Raw genomic sequence first — 20,533 nt, 5'->3', positions numbered from 1 at the left:
ACTTCGTGTTAGGGAAGTTGCATTGCTCACCACAGGAAGACAATGCTGCAGAGAATTTAGAGTTCCAAGTAGAGATGGATTTTGGAAATTTTCTGTAAGAACAAGAGGGTCATGAAAAACTCAGGGAGGTTGAGAAATTCTCACTACGTTTGAGGAACAGCATTATCTTAAGGTTCTTGCTCTCAGGACACCTCTACTATCGACCCTTCCTGAGAAACCCAAAATCAGACAGTTAATGATGGCTGTAAGGACTGAGCAGTTTTCCACTCTTCTGTATTAACTGCCTGTGCTCCCATCTTGGGCACAGATGGGCAGAAGAGCCAAGTGGTATGGTTCAGACATTGTTCTCTAGGCTGGAAGCAACCTTCTCCCTGCCCTGTCTTTCCCTTCAGCCTGCACTCGTATTGACTTCTATGCTGTTTCCTAGACTGGAAGCATTTTAGAACTAGGAGGCCCTTAGAGAACTTTCTCTTTTTTCAGTCTCATTTCACGAGTAAGGAAACTGAGGCTCAGAGAGGTCGGGTTGACTTGTTCAGGTTCTCTCATTATGTTAGTGTCATTACCAGGTTTCAGAACCTAAGTATCCTGACTTCCTTGCCAGGACTCCACTCTGAGCATGATAGTGCCAGAAAGCAGGAGAAATAGAACTTATAATATAAGCATTTTTTTTGTCCATTAGAAAACAGTACGGCCATTACCATTGTCATCTTCAGTGTCTCCCTTTGCTTGTGCAGTTCCCACGCTATTACCTAGAGTTGACGTATAGCTCAGTCCAACTGGTGAACTGAAAGAGTCATTTTTGCCCTCTTCAAGCCTGGTTTCTCATCCTACCTCAAAATGATTACCCGAAAGTGGATTTCTTAAGTGCTTTTGGAAAGAGAAAAGTTATCTGATTACTTCAGATTACTCATCTATAAAGTGGTTATAACACCACCACCAATAATAATAGCAGTAATAATTAATAGATGAATAAGCTGATCTATTGCGTATGATTTATATGGAGGAAGATACAATAAGTTCTAGAAAGACAAAGAAAAATCATGAAAAACATGTTACGTAACGAAAAAGAAATCCATAGATATTAATGAAAACTGGGGTATGTGGGCAAGTATCAAAGCCTAATGAATTTACTAACAAATGACATTCTGTACCATACATGCAATATTATGAAAGTGAATTTTGCCCACTCTATTTTAGTGAATACTATTAACCAAAAAACACGATGGAGGTGATAGAGGTGAATGAATTCCTAGCCAATGCATACAGACAGAGACGATAAATCAGTAAAAAATGCACAACAAGCAACAGAATGCAACAAATGTGAATGTATAGGTAGCCACAACATATATAGACAAGTATTTCAATGAAAACCGGTACAAAGCAGACAGCAAAATAGTAAGTGTAAAAGAGTTTCATTATTGTGCTCATTCATATTTTTACCCAGCAAGTAACAGGTATTAAGCCTAGGAGAAATATATCTTTCCATGAATATAACTCATATAATAAGCAGAAAGGAAGCTTAAAAAGTATCAAGAAGGTTTTTGTATTTATCCTAGAACTTAGAATCATCTTCCACATCCAAGAAGATGACATCCCAAGACCTCAAAAAACCATCATCCCTAGAATCCAATTAAAAAAGATTTTCAAATGTAAGAAAATCCAAAGGACTCCACAACATTGTTTTAGATAAATGTGGATGTTTGTGTTTTCTTTTTTTCTTTTGCCGCGCCGCGTGGCCCTGGCCGTGAAAGCACCGAGTCCTAAGCGCTGGACCGCCAGGGAATTCCCTAAATGGGGAATTAGAGATGTGGGGCTTGACTTTTTCTTTTTCTTCTCCGGTAGCTAAGATCTACAAGCGAACGATGGCTGTTGATCAATGTGCTCTCTGTGTTAGGAAGGAAATAACTGTAAAAATTGAAAAGCAACCTTGCCTTAGAAGCTACATATCACACAAAGGAAATAGTCCTTCTGATTCAATGTAGAAGATATCATTTAAAATGTTTAATTGGTCAAATGTCTACCTAGTTTAAAAATTAGAAAGAATAGAACACTGAAAAGCAGCCCCCTAGATAACCACTTTGGTTTCTGGTTTCTAGGAAGCATCATTTCTAAAACATACTTCTAAAATGTTTCTATTCCAAACTGTCAAGTGCCAGCTGTATTCAGAGAGGCAATAAAAGAAAGAAAACGGAGTATGACTTTTCTGATAGGCTGCCCTTCCTGGTGATCCCCTGTTCTGGCCTTACTTTCCTTCTTAGTCTGTTAATGTAAGGATTTGCTACCATCAGCTTTGTTTTGCCCTGCTCTGAGCAGATTTCCCTCTGTGCTGTTTCTGCTTTAATTTAAAATCTTTGGCTCCCATCAACATTCCATGGCAAACTGCCTCTTTCTTGAGAGCTCCTCTATGCTTTCCCTCTTCATTCTTATATTTTTTTCCCATCTCTTGGTTCCTGTTGGCCTGTGCTAATGAAAACAATCCTAAACTTGCTTACGTTTGACTCTGTGCCTCCCTATATAGCCCAGTACTCTCCATCCTCTCTCCCTATTCTCTCTTTTCAACTAGTCGAAATACTAGTGGAGGGAGACCATTGGAGATGAAACATCTTGGTATATATCGCTAGTTTTCTGTGTCACCTGGCTTTTCTATGTTTCTGTTGAAACACTCTTTTGAGAAGTCTCTGATTTCATTTTCTACATGGGTACCCTTTAAGGCTCAATATTGGAAAAGAAGGGGATCAGAGTGATCAACCCAATGTGGTATCCTAACGTAACAGATAAGGAAAGCAGCAGGCTTTGTGAGGCAGTCAGTGATTTGTCCAAAGTCACACAGACAGTAAACGTCAAAGTCAAAACTGAAATTAGGTCTCCAGACTTGTAGTTCAATACTTTCCCTCATTATTCCACGCTATTTTGAATCTCCTCCTCAATTTAGGGGCACAAGAAATCGAACGCAAAACTTTCCAAAGTTTCTTTTCTTACCTGACATGGTCAGAGAAGAGGAGACATCAACTGCAGGTACAAGGGATGAGGAGACAACACTAGAGGATGTCTGAGTGGCTGCAGCTGAACGGCGCACGTGTCCAGTACAAAGGTCACTGGTTACTGGTCCAAACGGCTCCACGGAAACCCCAAGACCTCTACCAAGTGGTAGTAGGTTTGGTAGGAGAGTGATGTCACAAAGCAGGCAGTTGAAAGGTATGAGCTAGCCAATAGGGAGGTCCGATCCCCAACAGGAGGGCGGGCTTGGGTGAAGAGAGCGTAGGAGAGCTAAAACAACCCCTCAATTTCTGAGCTCTGGGGAGGAAATCCTAGAAGACAGATTTACCTCCCCCAGGCTCTTCCATTAGGGAAATCATTGCAACATTTCTTACAGACGTTCATTAATATAATTAACTAACAGTTACTTATATTCTACAGAGTATTCTATTTTATGTATCATATACTTAGAGCTATATAGATCTTATTTAACTAGTATCCTTAGGAAGGAAAGAGCCATGTAGTTTGAACTATTACAGTTGTAACTTGGTTAAAGAGCAGGGTGAAGTTTGTTGAGTGTACCCTGTGGAGAATGTTGTGGTCCAAGGCTCTTCTCTTTTAGTTTCTTCTCCTTGACTCCTACCTTCCTTGGGCTGGGCTAGGCTGGGGGCCAGGTTGGACTTGCGACTTAACATTTCTCTTCCGCTTTCTTTTTTTTTTTTTTTTTTCTTCCATTATGGGCATTGCTTCTAGGACAAGCCTTGATCTTGCATTGGATGTTCCTTCCTGTCAACTTCCAGCAGCAGGAGTCTTCTTTTCAGTGCTTGATGCTTCACGAAATAGACTCTGCCCATTGGCAGCAAATACCAGAGAGCCAGGAGACAGAGCTGGTTGCAGACCTTTCCTCTTCCAGCCTTTGGTTGCAATTGTTTTGCCCATGATTTGCTAGCTCTAGTTCCTTGGGCCACACAGGTATCCTGCCATCCAGCTCTTTTTATATGTGAGAAACATTCTGAACACTGTCCCTCTTTCTTTGCACAGAAGTATATACAGTGTGGCAGTTACCGTAATCTCCTCCCCCTTGCAAACAGCCCCTCTAGAATCTCGGACCTCTAGGACTCTCTGTCTTGCATGCTTGGGTGCAAGGCCAAGCACAATGAAGAGGAGAATAATTAGAGAAAGAGGAGGACATTGGTGGAGAACTGGGAGCAGGTAAGGTGAAAGGGCACCGGAGAAAAGAGATGCATGTAGGTTTTTTGGTTTCTGTGGGAAACAAGTTGACACACTTGGGCCTCATTTTGTATTAACAGAACAGAGAGTTGTAGATATAAGTAGCTAGATCGTGCAGCAACTGCCATGAAGTCTGTACACTGAAGAGAACAGTCTCACATCTAGTTTTCATTTTGTTTTATGTCATATTACCTTATTTATAGCATTCACTGGTATGTTTGTAGAACGCAGATGTTTTCAAATGCTCTGGTTTTGTCTACATGGTTATTTCCTTGTCCTATTTGTAAGGAATCCAACATTGTAAGACATATTGCATGTTTTTCTCTTGACGATTGTTTACCTTGAAGCGTCATGAGCTAACTTGAGCTGTTGGATTTTGTGGAGAAACTTTAAAAAGGGTCTGTGAAAAAGGCATTGTGGTGAGTCGCATTATGCACCCGAGCGTAAGGAGCAGATATCTGCCACCAGCCCAGCTTGGCCTGGATTGCCTCTGTGTTAGTTCCCCTGGTTAGTGCTTTTCTCCCTAACCACTCTTGTGACTGTGATAATGTGAGTTAAGGGCTGAGTTGCTAGTGATTTATGTGTGAGGTAGGCTGGTTTGAGGGAGGAAATCTATGGACCTAGTCATTTTCCTTGGTGGTAAGCTTTCAGGGGTGCAAAGATCGATCTTCCTGGGGACTTTTCTGGTACCAGGAAGATATCGCATAGATGGGACCTCCAAAGACACACATTTAATTTTTAGGCCTGTTGTTCCTATTATGGGATGTGAGTTTCTTCACTGATGGGGATGCTGCTTATCTGAGAAGAAACTGTGAAAGGTGGTGTAGTATAGAGGTGTGGCTTAAGCTTTTAAGTTTTCTTCAAGGTTTTTCCCCTAAGCTTCATACTTCAGACGGCCTACTTACATGAGACTAGTATGTGATGTCAGGCTAACAACTTCCTAAATACCTGCAAGCCAGATCAGTGTCTCTTTTCTCTATATTCCCATGGAAATCAAGGGTCCCGCCGAATTTTCCATCGAAACAGTTGATTTGTGCTGTCTCTAGGAATTCTACAGGGCGTACCGTTGCTTCCTAACCGGTGTCATTTGGGAGATCCACCTCTGTACGTTCAAATGATTAATTTTGAGACTCTGCTCATGTGTGCAGTAAACCCTTTAATTCCCTAAGACCTTCCTTTCCTCCATCTCATACCCCATGAAGCCCGCTTCAGTTTATCTCCTGAATTTCTTTGGAATCTGTCAGCTCTCCCTCAACATCCTAATACTGAACTTGCCTGTCTGTTGCGATTAGGTCCTAACTAGTGTCCATATATCTTGTTTCCCTCCAATCCATTCTTCACACAAGAAAGCTTCAAAGCAAGTTGGAACATTGCTCATAAACATCGCTCACAAACATTGTTTTGAGAATAGAAAACACACTGGTGGCCTTTAAGACTCTGCGTGCTCTAGAATCCTCTCTGCTTCTCTAGCCCCATCTTGTGCCACGTTTGCCCTCACTTTCTATGCTTCAGATACACTGAATTAACCTTAGTTCTCACTCATCTGACAGAAGTCAGTTGAGAAATTATTTTTCACTGTGATTCCTAGCATTAAGGAATTTGATGATCAGGTTTTGTATGAGGACTAAAACTAAACTGGGAAGTGGAAGAATTGCGTTTCAACTGTTTCAGTCAACACGCATGTATTAATGATACCTAAGTATTGAACACCGGGCTAGGTTTCATGAGGGATACAGAAGTTCTGGCCATCTCTGGTTTTGGGTATCCCTTATTTGTTGAGACCTTTGCGTTGTTTGGTTGCCTTTTGTCTGTTTTCCAGATGGGAAAACAGGAACAAGGGAAGTATAGGTTATTACTAGGTGGGGTTGAACAAGTGGAGCAGCAAACTGCAAAGCAGAAAGAAGAGGGACGTACTATAGAGGGATGTGATTTCCATTTTCAAGGCGCCTGCGTCCTGTGCAGGGAGACAGCCTAACATAAAATGTGCCTAACAAAAGATCTATTGACTTCTTACTAAAAATCTCCAGTTCATATAACCCAGGGGTTTATACCTTCTCCTTTAAAAGTTCTATTCCTGGGACTTCCCTGGTGGTCCAGTGGTGAAGACTCTGCGCTTCCAATGCAGCAGGCGTGGGTTCAATCCCTGGTTGGGGAGCTAAGATCCCACATGCTGCGCAGCCAAAGAAATTTTTTTCAAAAGTTATACTCCTGTGTTGTTGAATTTAGTGGTTTAGATTTTGTTTGAATGTTAAGAAGATTTCAGTTTATTTACCAGGAACAAACAAAACATAATGTAAAAATAGTTTCCCAGAAACGATTTCCATCGTTCTCTTCTTCCCTTTCTCCCGCAGACTGACTGGTGTTTCATCTTGACAAGTTCTCTGAAGTTCTCTGTCATTCCATAGGAAAGCGGTCTGGCTTGGAGGTTGCAATCCCAGGGAATTTTTCATCAGCGGGGAAGTCTCCATCACTACAGAGGAATCAAGGTTGAAGTCAGTCCCGGGTAAGTGAGATGCTCCCCCTAAACACCAACACAGCAGTCGTGTACCTTTCAAGGGGTTCAGGGGCAAGATGGGCAAGGCATTTCTACTAACTCTTCTTAAGGATCATGGACAGTGTGCCCTATGCTACGAGGTAAGCGGTGACTGTTGTAATTCTTACTGGTGATCATTTCATGTCACTGATCCTTGGCTCTCTTTGTATCTCATAGGACTGTTGTAAGTCCAATACAAAATGAGTCTTCTTTTTAAAAAACTGAAATGTTTTACAAAGCCTAGCATTCTCATAGAGAGTCCTTTGAATTCTCCCCACTTTCCCGAGAGGCTAAGAACACTTCACACCATGAACTAGGAGAGGGGGTAGAGCCCTTTCTGATGAAATATAGAAACAAAGACAGAGTCTTAGCCTGCTTGCTCTCTGGACAGGATCTCGGACCACAAGGTCTTAAATCCTGGTATAAATGACGGAAGTGAGGACAGTTCAACTGGCACTCTCATAACAAGAGTTCTGAAACACCTTCCAAAGAGACTGTAGCGGTAGACGAGGGAAGGGAGTGCTACAGTGTGGTAGTACAGGGGGAATGCTCGGCTACAGCAGTGAAAAATGTGGTACCTATTGGTGTGCTCTCGGGGTTCTTGTACATGTAGCATAGATGACCTTTACAGTGTCCCTCCCACCTTCCCACCTGCATTAGGTGTTCTGTTTTTTTGTTTGTTTGTTTGTTTTTAATTTACGTTTATTGATTGATTGATTGATTGAACTTATTTATTCTACGTATTTATTTTTTTGGCTGCACTGGGTCCTCATTGCTGTGCACGGGCTTTCTCTAGTTGCGGCTAGCGGGGTCTACTCTTGGTTGCGGTGTGCGGGCTTCTCATCGCGGTGGCCTCTCTTGTTGCGGAGCATGGGCTGTAGGCGCGTGGGCTTCGGTAGTTGCGGCTCACGGGCTCTGGAATGCAGGCTCAGTCGTTGTGGCACATGCGCTTAGTTGCAGCACGGCATGTGGGATCTTCGCAGACCGGGGCTCGAAGCCGTGTCCCCTGCATTGGCAGGCGCCACCAGGGAAGCCCTAGCTGTTCTTACATAGAGTCTAAAAACAGAGAGCACTGAGAGAAGGTAATGATTATTAAAGGCTCAGGATCTAAATTCTACCTGTCTCTACACCCCTTCCCAGCTGTCGATTTGACCCCGTTTGTGAATGCCGACCTCATTCTTCAACTTGCTCTGCCGTTTGTATACTCACCTTGAAAACTTGTTTCTGTGATGCGTTGAGCAGACACAGGGTGGCAGATTGCAGAGGTGGAAGCTGGTGGTCGGATATTTGCGGGCTGAATCTCCTTCAGTCCCATTCCCATTTCTGGTTGCGCAGAGGCCCTACTTCCTGTGTATGACGCGGAGCCATAGGATTGCGGGCAGGAGCCAAGTTCTCCATACAGTGAAGACCCCAGTGTGCCTTGGTTATAGTAATATACCTGGCTTCCTTCCTGGTAGGGAAGTGACAGGCGGCTATGCCCCTGATTTGTTCGTGGGCCTCCTGATGCAGCAGTTCCCTTGGCTCTGGCCCTGTCGTCAGCTGCCCCTAGGAGGACTCTGAGCCCTAGCTACTTCTCTGGTAGATTTGCCTATTCCCCCACTATAATCACACCTGAATAAGGCAACTCAAACCTTTCAGAGATGTGTCGTGAACCTCTTGTTTTCTGAAATACCTATCTGGTGGTTGTGAGACTTAAGGCCAACCTCCCCGAGAGACTTTGTTTCTATTTCTCCTAGTAAACCTAGACTCATCTCCTGTCACCTTCAACTCTACTCCAATTGTGTTCTTTCAACCCAGACCCCTGACCCTGCTTTTTACTTCTGCCATTTCATCCTCACTCCTGCTTCCTTTCCTAAATCCATACGTCTCTTTTGGCCTTCCTAGCCCTGGGCCAAGTTCCTTCCTCTTTCCTCAGTTTTTACCCCTTTCCTTCATTCTCCCATCCAACTTTCAGGCCTTCCTTTCTCACGCCCCAGTTAGCAGCATCTCAAAATTCGAAAGGTTTATTACTCATCTATTAATTCTATTCCATTTACTTATTCGGTTCTATACCTATCTTACCTATGTATGGAAGAACCGCTGGTAGCCAAGGTGGCAGCAAGAATCCTAGCAGCTGTCACCTGACGTATCCGTAGTAGTCAGCAATTTCCATTTCTTTGTCCCTCTGGGTGAAAAATTGCAGCTTCCCCGAAGAGGTGTATCTGGCAGCATTCTCCCGTTGTTGTTGAGCCCGCCTCTTCATGGCCTCTCGCTCTGGCCTCTGCTCTTGTTCGATGGGCTTTGACATGACTGGCTCAGGCACGTTGGGTTCCCTCCATGGAACTCGTTGCTTGCTGAAGTCTTGGAGTAGAAGTTGGGTTTGGAGCTTGGGTGGGGACTGGCGCTTAGTCACAGCAGGGGGAACAGGCTCGCGCTGGAGAGAAGCGCCAGATGAAGTTTTGTAGGGTGCAGGCCTAGGAGCAGCAGGCTGAGGGACACGAGGCTGGGTATGGTTGGTCCAAGCCGGTTGGGTTGGGTTGGCCACAGTTGGCTGAGCTGGTTTGGCGGGACCTGGCAAAGAGGCAGGAGCTGGCTGGGATGAATTGACTGCAGCAGGTTGAGCTGAGTCAGTAGAACCAGGCTGGGCACGGTAAGCCACAGCAGGCCGATGTGAGGCCAGAGACTGTGGCCTCCGAGGAGCGGGTCGAGCTTGAGGCTTGTCCCAGGCAGAAAAAGGCAGAGGTATCAACTTGACCTTCCCAGGAGGAGGCCGCTCACACTGGGATGGAGATGGACACTCTGTTTCAGCACTGCTGTCTGGTTTCTGGGCTTGGACTTGCGTTTTCTCAGGCCTCTTACCCTCACGTGGGGTATGCCGCCGTGGCTGGATCGCTGGGGGTGGCTGGGGGTCTTTGGGGTTGCTTGAATTTCCCAAGAGCCGACAGGAAGAGAGCCCAGTTTTCGTCTCATTCTTCTTCCCCAGCGCATGAAGAACCTTCACAGACTCCAGCATGCGCACGCCAAGGGAGGTTCGAGGCTTTTGAAAGCTCTCTTGGCGAAGCTCAGTTTGGTGTTCCTTTCGCTTCGTGTTGGGGATTGCTGGCTTGTCTTCTGCCTTGACTTTGTTCCCTGACTGCTTGTTCTCTTCAGCCTTGTTTCTTCCTCTGGTCCTTTTGGTCTTTTCCTGCCCATGGCTCTCAGTTTTGCTGATCTTTCCGGATGCAGCTTTCTGAGGTTTGCCTTGAGAGTGCTTGGCCGTGTTCGCAGGAGCCCTGTCACTGACTGCAGCAGTGCATATAACCGCTTCTCCCCCTAACAGGCACTCTGGATCTTTTGGCTGGATTTTGGCCTTGGGAGCACCACCGATAGGCTCAGAGGCTTTCTGTTTGTTCTTCCTGGGTTGATCAGAGGGAACCTTTACGACACTTGGCTTTTCCTGCACCTGATTCACCTTAATGGCTCTGGTGTCTTCAGCTTTGATCACGTTGGGACCTTGGGATCGATCAAGATCTTTCCAAGAATTAAAGAGCTGGGGAAGGTGAATATCCTCCGCCAGTGTAGTAATGTCTGCAAGACCACTGCTAGGTTCAGTCCCATTTTCAAGTGTCCCTAGGTCCTGACGACTCAGGCTGTTCTCTCCCAGATCAGCATTTTCAGAACCAGGCTGCTCCTCTTGGCTGAGGGGATCGGTGCAGGCCAGCGGCTGGGGAATATCAGGGATTCCTAAAGGGAGTAGTGGAGGATCTTGGTTTTCTATTGGGATCTGGTAGGCCTCCAGAGGCTTTGACAGCTTGGTTTTGATATCCTCCACGTTCTTACTCTCTGTTTGTCCCTGGCTTGGAGCTGGAGGCAGGGCCAGGAGACGCCTGGCACTCTGGACTGGAGCTGTCACTGAAATGTCCCCAAGTTCAGATGGTGGGTTACTCTCAAGTATGTGACTGTTTCTGCTACTGCAGGACTTGGGGAGTTCTTGAGTTTGTGTCACACAAAACGTCTGGCTTGGAGGTTGCAATCCCAGGGAATTTTTCATCACCAGGGAAGTCTCCATCACTACAAAGGGATCAAGGGAGAAGTCAGTCCCTGGTAAATGAGATGCTCCCCCTAAACACCAACACAGCAGTCATGTACCTTTCAAGGGGTTCAGGGGCAAGATGGGCAAGGCATTTCTACTAACTCTTCTTAAGGATCATGGACAGTGCCCTATGCTACGAGGTAAGCGGTGACTGTTGTAATGCTTAACTGGTGATCATTTCATGTCACTGATCCTTGGCTCTCTTTGTATCTCATAGGACTGTTGTAAGTCCAATACAAAATGAGTCTTCTTTTTAAACAACTGAAATGTTTTACAAAGCCTAGCATTCTCATATAGAGTCCTTTCAATTCTCCCCACTTTCCCGAGAGGCTAAGAACACTTCACACCATGAACTAGGAGAGGGGGTAGAGCCCTTTCTGATGAAATACAGAAACAAAGACAGAGTCTTAGCCTGCTTGCTCTCTGGACAGGATCTCGGACCACAAGGTCTTAAATCCTGGTATAAATGACGGAAGTGAGGACACTTCAACTGGCACTCTCATAACAAGAGTTCTGAGACACCTTCCAAAGAGACTGTAGCAGTAGACGAGGGAAGGGAGTGCTACAGTGTGGTAGTACAGGGGGAATGCTCGGCTACAGCAGTGAAAAATGTGGTACCTATTGGTGTGCTCTCGGGGTTCTTGTACATGTAGCATAGATGACCTTTACAGTGTCCCTGCCACCTTCCCACCTGCATTAGGTGTTCTTTTTGTTTTTTTGTTTTTTTTAATTTACGTTTATTTATTGATTGATTGTTTGAACTTATTTATTCTACGTATTTATTTTTTTGGCTGCACAGGGTCTTCATTGCTGTGCACGGGCTTTCTCTAGTTGCGGCTAGCGGGGTCTACTCTTGGTTGCGGTGTGCGGGCTTCTCTTGTTGCGGAGCATGCGCTCTAGGCGCGTGGGCTTCGGTAGTTGCGGCTCACGGGCTCTAGAATGCAGGCTCAGTCGTTGTGGCACATGGGCTTAGTTGCTCCACGGCATGTGGGATCTTCCCAGACCAGGGCTCGAACCAGTGTCCGCCGCATTGCATTGGCAGGCGGATTCTTAACCACGGCGCCACCAGGGAAGCCCTAGGTGTTCTTATATAGAGTCTAAAAACAGAGGGCACTGAGCGAAGGTAGTGGTTACTGAAGGCTCAGGATCTAAATTCTACCTGTCTCTACACCCCTTCCCAGCTGTCGATTTGACCCCATTTGTGAATGCCGACCTCATTCTTCAACTTTCTCTGCCGTTTGTATACTCACCTTGAAAACTTGTTTCTGTGATGCGTTGAGCAGACACAGGGTGGCAGATTGCAGAGGTGGAAGCTGGTGGTCGGATATTTGTGGGCTGAATCTCCTTCAGTCCCATTCCCATTTCTGGTTGCGCAGAGGCCCTACTTCCTGTGTATGACGCGGAGCCATAGGATTGCGGGCAGGAGCCAAGTTCTCCATACAGTGAAGACCCCAGTGTGCCTTGGTTATAGTAATATACCTGGCTTCCTTCCTGGTAGGGAAGTGACAGGCGGCTATGCCCCTGATTTGGAATCTGAGATGGTGCTCCCTGAGCAAGCCTGGCAGAAAGTGATGGATATAGAGGGACCATGTTATTGGCGTCTGAAGTTTTATCATACTGGGCTGCCATAAACATGGAGGAAGCAGCTGGGTGCCGGTCAGTGAGTGCCAGAGTAAAGTCTCCGAGTGAAGAGGAATTCTTTTCAGTGCTTCCTGTGATGTCCCACTCAAGAACACCTGGATAGGAAGGAGCTGAAGTGGAGATCTGGCTGTGGTCAGTAACTCCAGATAACATAGTCGTGCTGGAATGTTGGTAAAGGTAGGCACTACCCATGAGTGTCTGGAAAGAGGTACCGGTAGCCGATGCCGAACTGACGGCAGGGGCAGAGACTCTGGAGAAGTTGCAGACACTTCGTGTTAGGGAAGTTGCATTGCTCACCACAGGAAGACAATGCTGCAGAGAATTTAGAGTTCCAAGTAGAGATGGATTTTGGAAATTTTCTGTAAGAACAAGAGGGTCATGAAAAACTCAGGGAGGTTGAGAAATTCTCACTACGTTTGAGGAACAGCATTATCTTAAGGTTCTTGCTCTCAGGACACCTCTACTATCGACCCTTCCTGAGAAACCCAAAATCAGACAGTTAATGATGGCTGTAAGGACTGAGCAGTTTTCCACTCTTCTGTATTAACTGCCTGTGCTCCCATCTTGGGCACAGATGGGCAGAAGAGCCAAGTGGTATGGTTCAGACATTGTTCTCTAGGCTGGAAGCAACCTTCTCCCTGCCCTGTCTTTCCCTTCAGCCTGCACTCGTATTGACTTCTATGCTGTTTCCTAGACTGGAAGCATTTTAGAACTAGGAGGCCCTTAGAGAACTTTCTCTTTTTTCAGTCTCATTTCACGAGTAAGGAAACTGAGGCTCAGAGAGGTCGGGTTGACTTGTTCAGGTTCTCTCATTATGTTAGTGTCATTACCAGGTTTCAGAACCTAAGTATCCTGACTTCCTTGCCAGGACTCCACTCTGAGCATGATAGTGCCAGAAAGCAGGAGAAATAGAACTTATAATATAAGCATTTTTTTTGTCCATTAGAAAACAGTACGGCCATTACCATTGTCATCTTCAGTGTCTCCCTTTGCTTGTGCAGTTCCCACGCTATTACCTAGAGTTGACGTATAGCTCAGTCCAACTGGTGAACTGAAAGAGTCATGTTTGCCCTCTTCAAGCCTGGTTTCTCATCCTACCTCAAAATGATTACCCGAAAGTGGATTTCTTAAGTGCTTTTGGAAAGAGAAAAGTTATCTGATTACTTCAGATTACTCATCTATAAAGTGGTTATAACACCACCACCAATAATAATAGCAGTAATAATTAATAGATGAATAAGCTGATCTATTGCGTATGATTTATATGGAGGAAGATACAATAAGTTCTAGAAAGACAAAGAAAAATCATGAAAAACATGTTACGTAACGAAAAAGAAATCCATAGATATTAATGAAAACTGGGGTATGTGGGCAAGTATCAAAGCCTAATGAATTTACTAACAAATGACATTCTGTACCATACATGCAATATTATGAAAGTGAATTTTGCCCACTCTATTTTAGTGAATACTATTAACCAAAAAACACGATGGAGGTGATAGAGGTGAATGAATTCCTAGCCAATGCATACAGACAGAGACGATAAATCAGTAAAAAATGCACAACAAGCAACAGAATGCAACAAATGTGAATGTATAGGTAGCCACAACATATATAGACAAGTATTTCAATGAAAACCGGTACAAAGCAGACAGCAAAATAGTAAGTGTAAAAGAGTTTCATTATTGTGCTCATTCATATTTTTACCCAGCAAGTAACAGGTATTAAGCCTAGGAGAAATATATCTTTCCATGAATATAACTCATATAATAAGCAGAAAGGAAGCTTAAAAAGTATCAAGAAGGTTTTTGTATTTATCCTAGAACTTAGAATCATCTTCCACATCCAAGAAGATGACATCCCAAGACCTCAAAAAACCATCATCCCTAGAATCCAATTAAAAAAGATTTTCAAATGTAAGAAAATCCAAAGGACTCCACAACATTGTTTTAGATAAATGTGGATGTTTGTGTTTTCTTTTTTTCTTTTGCCGCGCCGCGTGGCCCTGGCCGTGAAAGCACCGAGTCCTAAGCGCTGGACCGCCAGGGAATTCCCTAAATGGGGAATTAGAGATGTGGGGCTTGACTTTTTCTTTTTCTTCTCCGGTAGCTAAGATCTACAAGCGAACGATGGCTGTTGATCAATGTGCTCTCTGTGTTAGGAAGGAAATAACTGTAAAAATTGAAAAGCAACCTTGCCTTAGAAGCTACATATCACACAAAGGAAATAGTCCTTCTGATTCAATGTAGAAGATATCATTTAAAATGTTTAATTGGTCAAATGTCTACCTAGTTTAAAAATTAGAAAGAATAGAACACTGAAAAGCAGCCCCCTAGATAACCACTTTGGTTTCTGGTTTCTAGGAAGCATCATTTCTAAAACGTACTTCTAAAATGTTTCTATTCCAAACTGTCAAGTGCCAGCTGTATTCAGAGAGGCAATAAAAGAAAGAAAACGGAGTATGACTTTTCTGATAGGCTGCCCTTCCTGGTGATCCCCTGTTCTGGCCTTACTTTCCTTCTTAGTCTGTTAATGTAAGGATTTGCTACCATCAGCTTTGTTTTGCCCTGCTCTGAGCAGATTTCCCTCTGTGCTGTTTCTGCTTTAATTTAAAATCTTTGGCTCCCATCAACATTCCATGGCAAACTGCCTCTTTCTTGAGAGCTCCTCTATGCTTTCCCTCTTCATTCTTATATTTTTTTCCCATCTCTTGGTTCCTGTTGGCCTGTGCTAATGAAAACAATCCTAAACTTGCTTACGTTTGACTCTGTGCCTCCCTATATAGCCCAGTACTCTCCATCCTCTCTCCCTATTCTCTCTTTTCAACTAGTCGAAATACTAGTGGAGGGAGACCATTGGAGATGAAACATCTTGGTATATATCGCTAGTTTTCTGTGTCACCTGGCTTTTCTATGTTTCTGTTGAAACACTCTTTTGAGAAGTCTCTGATTTCATTTTCTACATGGGTACCCTTTAAGGCTCAATATTGGAAAAGAAGGGGATCAGAGTGATCAACCCAATGTGGTATCCTAACGTAACAGATAAGGAAAGCAGCAGGCTTTGTGAGGCAGTCAGTGATTTGTCCAAAGTCACACAGACAGTAAACGTCAAAGTCAAAACTGAAATTAGGTCTCCAGACTTGTAGTTCAATACTTTCCCTCATTATTCCACGCTATTTTGAATCTCCTCCTCAATTTAGGGGCACAAGAAATCGAACGCAAAACTTTCCAAAGTTTCTTTTCTTACCTGACATGGTCAGAGAAGAGGAGACATCAACTGCAGGTACAAGGGATGAGGAGACAACACTAGAGGATGTCTGAGTGGCTGCAGCTGAACGGCGCACGTGTCCAGTACAAAGGTCACTGGTTACTGGTCCAAACGGCTCCACGGAAACCCCAAGACCTCTACCAAGTGGTAGTAGGTTTGGTAGGAGAGTGATGTCACAAAGCAGGCAGTTGAAAGGTATGAGCTAGCCAATAGGGAGGTCCGATCCCCAACAGGAGGGCGGGCTTGGGTGAAGAGAGCGTAGGAGAGCTAAAACAACCCCTCAATTTCTGAGCTCTGGGGAGGAAATCCTAGAAGACAGATTTACCTCCCCCAGGCTCTTCCATTAGGGAAATCATTGCAACATTTCTTACAGACGTTCATTAATATAATTAACTAACAGTTACTTATATTCTACAGAGTATTCTATTTTATGTATCATATACTTAGAGCTATATAGATCTTATTTAACTAGTATCCTTAGGAAGGAAAGAGCCATGTAGTTTGAACTATTACAGTTGTAACTTGGTTAAAGAGCAGGGTGAAGTTTGTTGAGTGTACCCTGTGGAGAATGTTGTGGTCCAAGGCTCTTCTCCTTTAGTTTCTTCTCCTTGACTCCTACCTTCCTTGGGCTGGGCTAGGCTGGGGGCCAGGTTGGACTTGCGACTTAACATTTCTCTTCCGCTTTCTTTTTTTTTTTTTTTTTTCTTCCATTATGGGCATTGCTTCTAGGACAAGCCTTGATCTTGCATTGGATGTTCCTTCCTGTCAACTTCCAGCAGCAGGAGTCTTCTTTTCAGTGCTTGATGCTTCACGAAATAGACTCTGCCCATTGGCAGCAAATACCAGAGAGCCAGGAGACAGAGCTGGTTGCAGACCTTTCCTCTTCCAGCCTTTGGTTGCAATTGTTTTGCCCATGATTTGCTAGCTCTAGTTCCTTGGGCCACACAGGTATCCTGCCATCCAGCTCTTTTTATATGTGAGAAACATTCTGAACACTGTCCCTCTTTCTTTGCACAGAAGTATATACAGTGTGGCAGTTACCGTAATCTCCTCCCCCTTGCAAACAGCCCCTCTAGAATCTCGGACCTCTAGGACTCTCTGTCTTGCATGCTTGGGTGCAAGGCCAAGCACAATGAAGAGGAGAATAATTAGAGAAAGAGGAGGACATTGGTGGAGAACTGGGAGCAGGTAAGGTGAAAGGGCACCGGAGAAAAGAGATGCATGTAGGTTTTTTGGTTTCTGTGGGAAACAAGTTGACACACTTGGGCCTCATTTTGTATTAACAGAACAGAGAGTTGTAGATATAAGTAGCTAGATCGTGCAGCAACTGCCATGAAGTCTGTACACTGAAGAGAACAGTCTCACATCTAGTTTTCATTTTGTTTTATGTCATATTACCTTATTTATAGCATTCACTGGTATGTTTGTAGAACGCAGATGTTTTCAAATGCTCTGGTTTTGTCTACATGGTTATTTCCTTGTCCTATTTGTAAGGAATCCAACATTGTAAGACATATTGCATGTTTTTCTCTTGACGATTGTTTACCTTGAAGCGTCATGAGCTAACTTGAGCTGTTGGATTTTGTGGAGAAACTTTAAAAAGGGTCTGTGAAAAAGGCATTGTGGTGAGTCGCATTATGCACCCGAGCGTAAGGAGCAGATATCTGCCACCAGCCCAGCTTGGCCTGGATTGCCTCTGTGTTAGTTCCCCTGGTTAGTGCTTTTCTCCCTAACCACTCTTGTGACTGTGATAATGTGAGTTAAGGGCTGAGTTGCTAGTGATTTATGTGTGAGGTAGGCTGGTTTGAGGGAGGAAATCTATGGACCTAGTCATTTTCCTTGGTGGTAAGCTTTCAGGGGTGCAAAGATCGATCTTCCTGGGGACTTTTCTGGTACCAGGAAGATATCGCATAGATGGGACCTCCAAAGACACACATTTAATTTTTAGGCCTGTTGTTCCTATTATGGGATGTGAGTTTCTTCACTGATGGGGATGCTGCTTATCTGAGAAGAAACTGTGAAAGGTGGTGTAGTATAGAGGTGTGGCTTAAGCTTTTAAGTTTTCTTCAAGGTTTTTCCCCTAAGCTTCATACTTCAGACGGCCTACTTACATGAGACTAGTATGTGATGTCAGGCTAACAACTTCCTAAATACCTGCAAGCCAGATCAGTGTCTCTTTTCTCTATATTCCCATGGAAATCAAGGGTCCCGCCGAATTTTCCATCGAAACAGTTGATTTGTGCTGTCTCTAGGAATTCTACAGGGCGTACCGTTGCTTCCTAACCGGTGTCATTTGGGAGATCGATCCCCCTCTGTACGTTCAAATGATTAATTTTGAGACTCTGCTCATGTGTGCAGTAAACGCTTTAATTCCCTAAGACATTCCTTTCCTCCATCTCATACCCCATGAAGCCCGCTTCAGTTTATCTCCTGAATTTCTTTGGAATCTGTCAGCTCTCCCTCAACATCCTAATACTGAACTTGCCTGTCTGTTGCGATTAGGTCCTAACTAGTGTCCATATATCTTGTTTCCCTCCAATCCATTCTTCACACAAGAAAGCTTCAAAGCAAGTTGGAACATTGCTCATAAACATCGCTCACAAACATTGTTTTGAGAATAGAAAACACACTGGTGGCCTTTAAGACTCTGCGTGCTCTAGAATCCTCTCTGCTTCTCTAGCCCCATCTTGTGCCACGTTTGCCCTCACTTTCTATGCTTCAGATACACTGAATTAACCTTAGTTCTCACTCATCTGACAGAAGTCAGTTGAGAAATTATTTTTCACTGTGATTCCTAGCATTAAGGAATTTGATGATCAGGTTTTGTATGAGGACTAAAACTAAACTGGGAAGTGGAAGAATTGCGTTTCAACTGTTTCAGTCAACACGCATGTATTAATGATACCTAAGTATTGAACACCGGGCTAGGTTTCATGAGGGATACAGAAGTTCTGGCCATCTCTGGTTTTGGGTATCCCTTATTTGTTGAGACCTTTGCGTTGTTTGGTTGCCTTTTGTCTGTTTTCCAGATGGGAAAACAGGAACAAGGGAAGTATAGGTTATTACTAGGTGGGGTTGAACAAGTGGAGCAGCAAACTGCAAAGCAGAAAGAAGAGGGACGTACTATAGAGGGATGTGATTTCCATTTTCAAGGCGCCTGCGTCCTGTGCAGGGAGACAGCCTAACATAAAATGTGCCTAACAAAAGATCTATTGACTTCTTACTAAAAATCTCCAGTTCATATAACCCAGGGGTTTATACCTTCTCCTTTAAAAGTTCTATTCCTGGGACTTCCCTGGTGGTCCAGTGGTGAAGACTCTGCGCTTCCAATGCAGCAGGCGTGGGTTCAATCCCTGGTTGGGGAGCTAAGATCCCACATGCTGCGCAGCCAAAGAAATTTTTTTCAAAAGTTATACTCCTGTGTTGTTGAATTTAGTGGTTTAGATTTTGTTTGAATGTTAAGAAGATTTCAGTTTATTTACCAGGAACAAACAAAACATAATGTAAAAATAGTTTCCCAGAAACGATTTCCATCGTTCTCTTCTTCCCTTTCTCCCGCAGACTGACTGGTGTTTCATCTTGACAAGTTCTCTGAAGTTCTCTGTCATTCCATAGGAAAGCGGTCTGGCTTGGAGGTTGCAATCCCAGGGAATTTTTCATCAGCGGGGAAGTCTCCATCACTACAGAGGAATCAAGGTTGAAGTCAGTCCCGGGTAAGTGAGATGCTCCCCCTAAACACCAACACAGCAGTCTTGTACCTTTCAAGGGGTTCAGGGGCAAGATGGGCAAGGCATTTCTACTAACTCTTCTTAAGGATCATGGACAGTGTGCCCTATGCTACGAGGTAAGCGGTGACTGTTGTAATTCTTACTGGTGATCATTTCATGTCACTGATCCTTGGCTCTCTTTGTATCTCATAGGACTGTTGTAAGTCCAATACAAAATGAGTCTTCTTTTTAAAAAACTGAAATGTTTTACAAAGCCTAGCATTCTCATAGAGAGTCCTTTGAATTCTCCCCACTTTCCCGAGAGGCTAAGAACACTTCACACCATGAACTAGGAGAGGGGGTAGAGCCCTTTCTGATGAAATATAGAAACAAAGACAGAGTCTTAGCCTGCTTGCTCTCTGGACAGGATCTCGGACCACAAGGTCTTAAATCCTGGTATAAATGACGGAAGTGAGGACAGTTCAACTGGCACTCTCATAACAAGAGTTCTGAAACACCTTCCAAAGAGACTGTAGCGGTAGACGAGGGAAGGGAGTGCTACAGTGTGGTAGTACAGGGGGAATGCTCGGCTACAGCAGTGAAAAATGTGGTACCTATTGGTGTGCTCTCGGGGTTCTTGTACATGTAGCATAGATGACCTTTACAGTGTCCCTCCCACCTTCCCACCTGCATTAGGTGTTCTGTTTTTTTGTTTGTTTGTTTGTTTTTAATTTACGTTTATTGATTGATTGATTGATTGAACTTATTTATTCTACCTATTTATTTTTTTGGCTGCACTGGGTCCTCATTGCTGTGCACGGGCTTTCTCTAGTTGCGGCTAGCGGGGTCTACTCTTGGTTGCGGTGTGCGGGCTTCTCATCGCGGTGGCCTCTCTTGTTGCGGAGCATGGGCTGTAGGCGCGTGGGCTTCGGTAGTTGCGGCTCACGGGCTCTGGAATGCAGGCTCAGTCGTTGTGGCACATGCGCTTAGTTGCAGCACGGCATGTGGGATCTTCGCAGACCGGGGCTCGAAGCCGTGTCCCCTGCATTGGCAGGCGCCACCAGGGAAGCCCTAGCTGTTCTTACATAGAGTCTAAAAACAGAGAGCACTGAGAGAAGGTAGTGATTA

At 44.3% G+C, this 20,533-nt stretch overlaps 1 long non-coding RNA gene and 1 pseudogene across 5 annotated transcripts in view; one reads left to right on the top strand and one right to left on the bottom strand.

The window, feature by feature from the left end:
- Positions 1-20,533, top strand: part of LOC309643390 — a 2,123,356-nt gene that overhangs the window by 566,867 nt on the left and 1,535,956 nt on the right. The window lies entirely within an intron of this gene.
- On the bottom strand, positions 8,856-15,765 carry LOC309643473 (uncharacterized protein C2orf78 pseudogene; annotated as a pseudogene). The gene is made up of 3 exons: positions 15,678-15,765; positions 12,041-12,790; positions 8,856-10,768 (listed from the first exon to the last, which is right to left on the bottom strand). The product of its transcript is annotated as an uncharacterized protein C2orf78 pseudogene (transcript).

Source organism: Balaenoptera physalus (assembly GCF_965194825.1).
Source record: "Balaenoptera physalus genome assembly, chromosome: 15".
Classification (NCBI taxonomy): Eukaryota; Metazoa; Chordata; class Mammalia; order Artiodactyla; family Balaenopteridae; genus Balaenoptera; species Balaenoptera physalus.
Note: the sequence above shows the minus strand (reverse complement) of the source record. Positions and strands in the feature narration are given on the sequence as shown.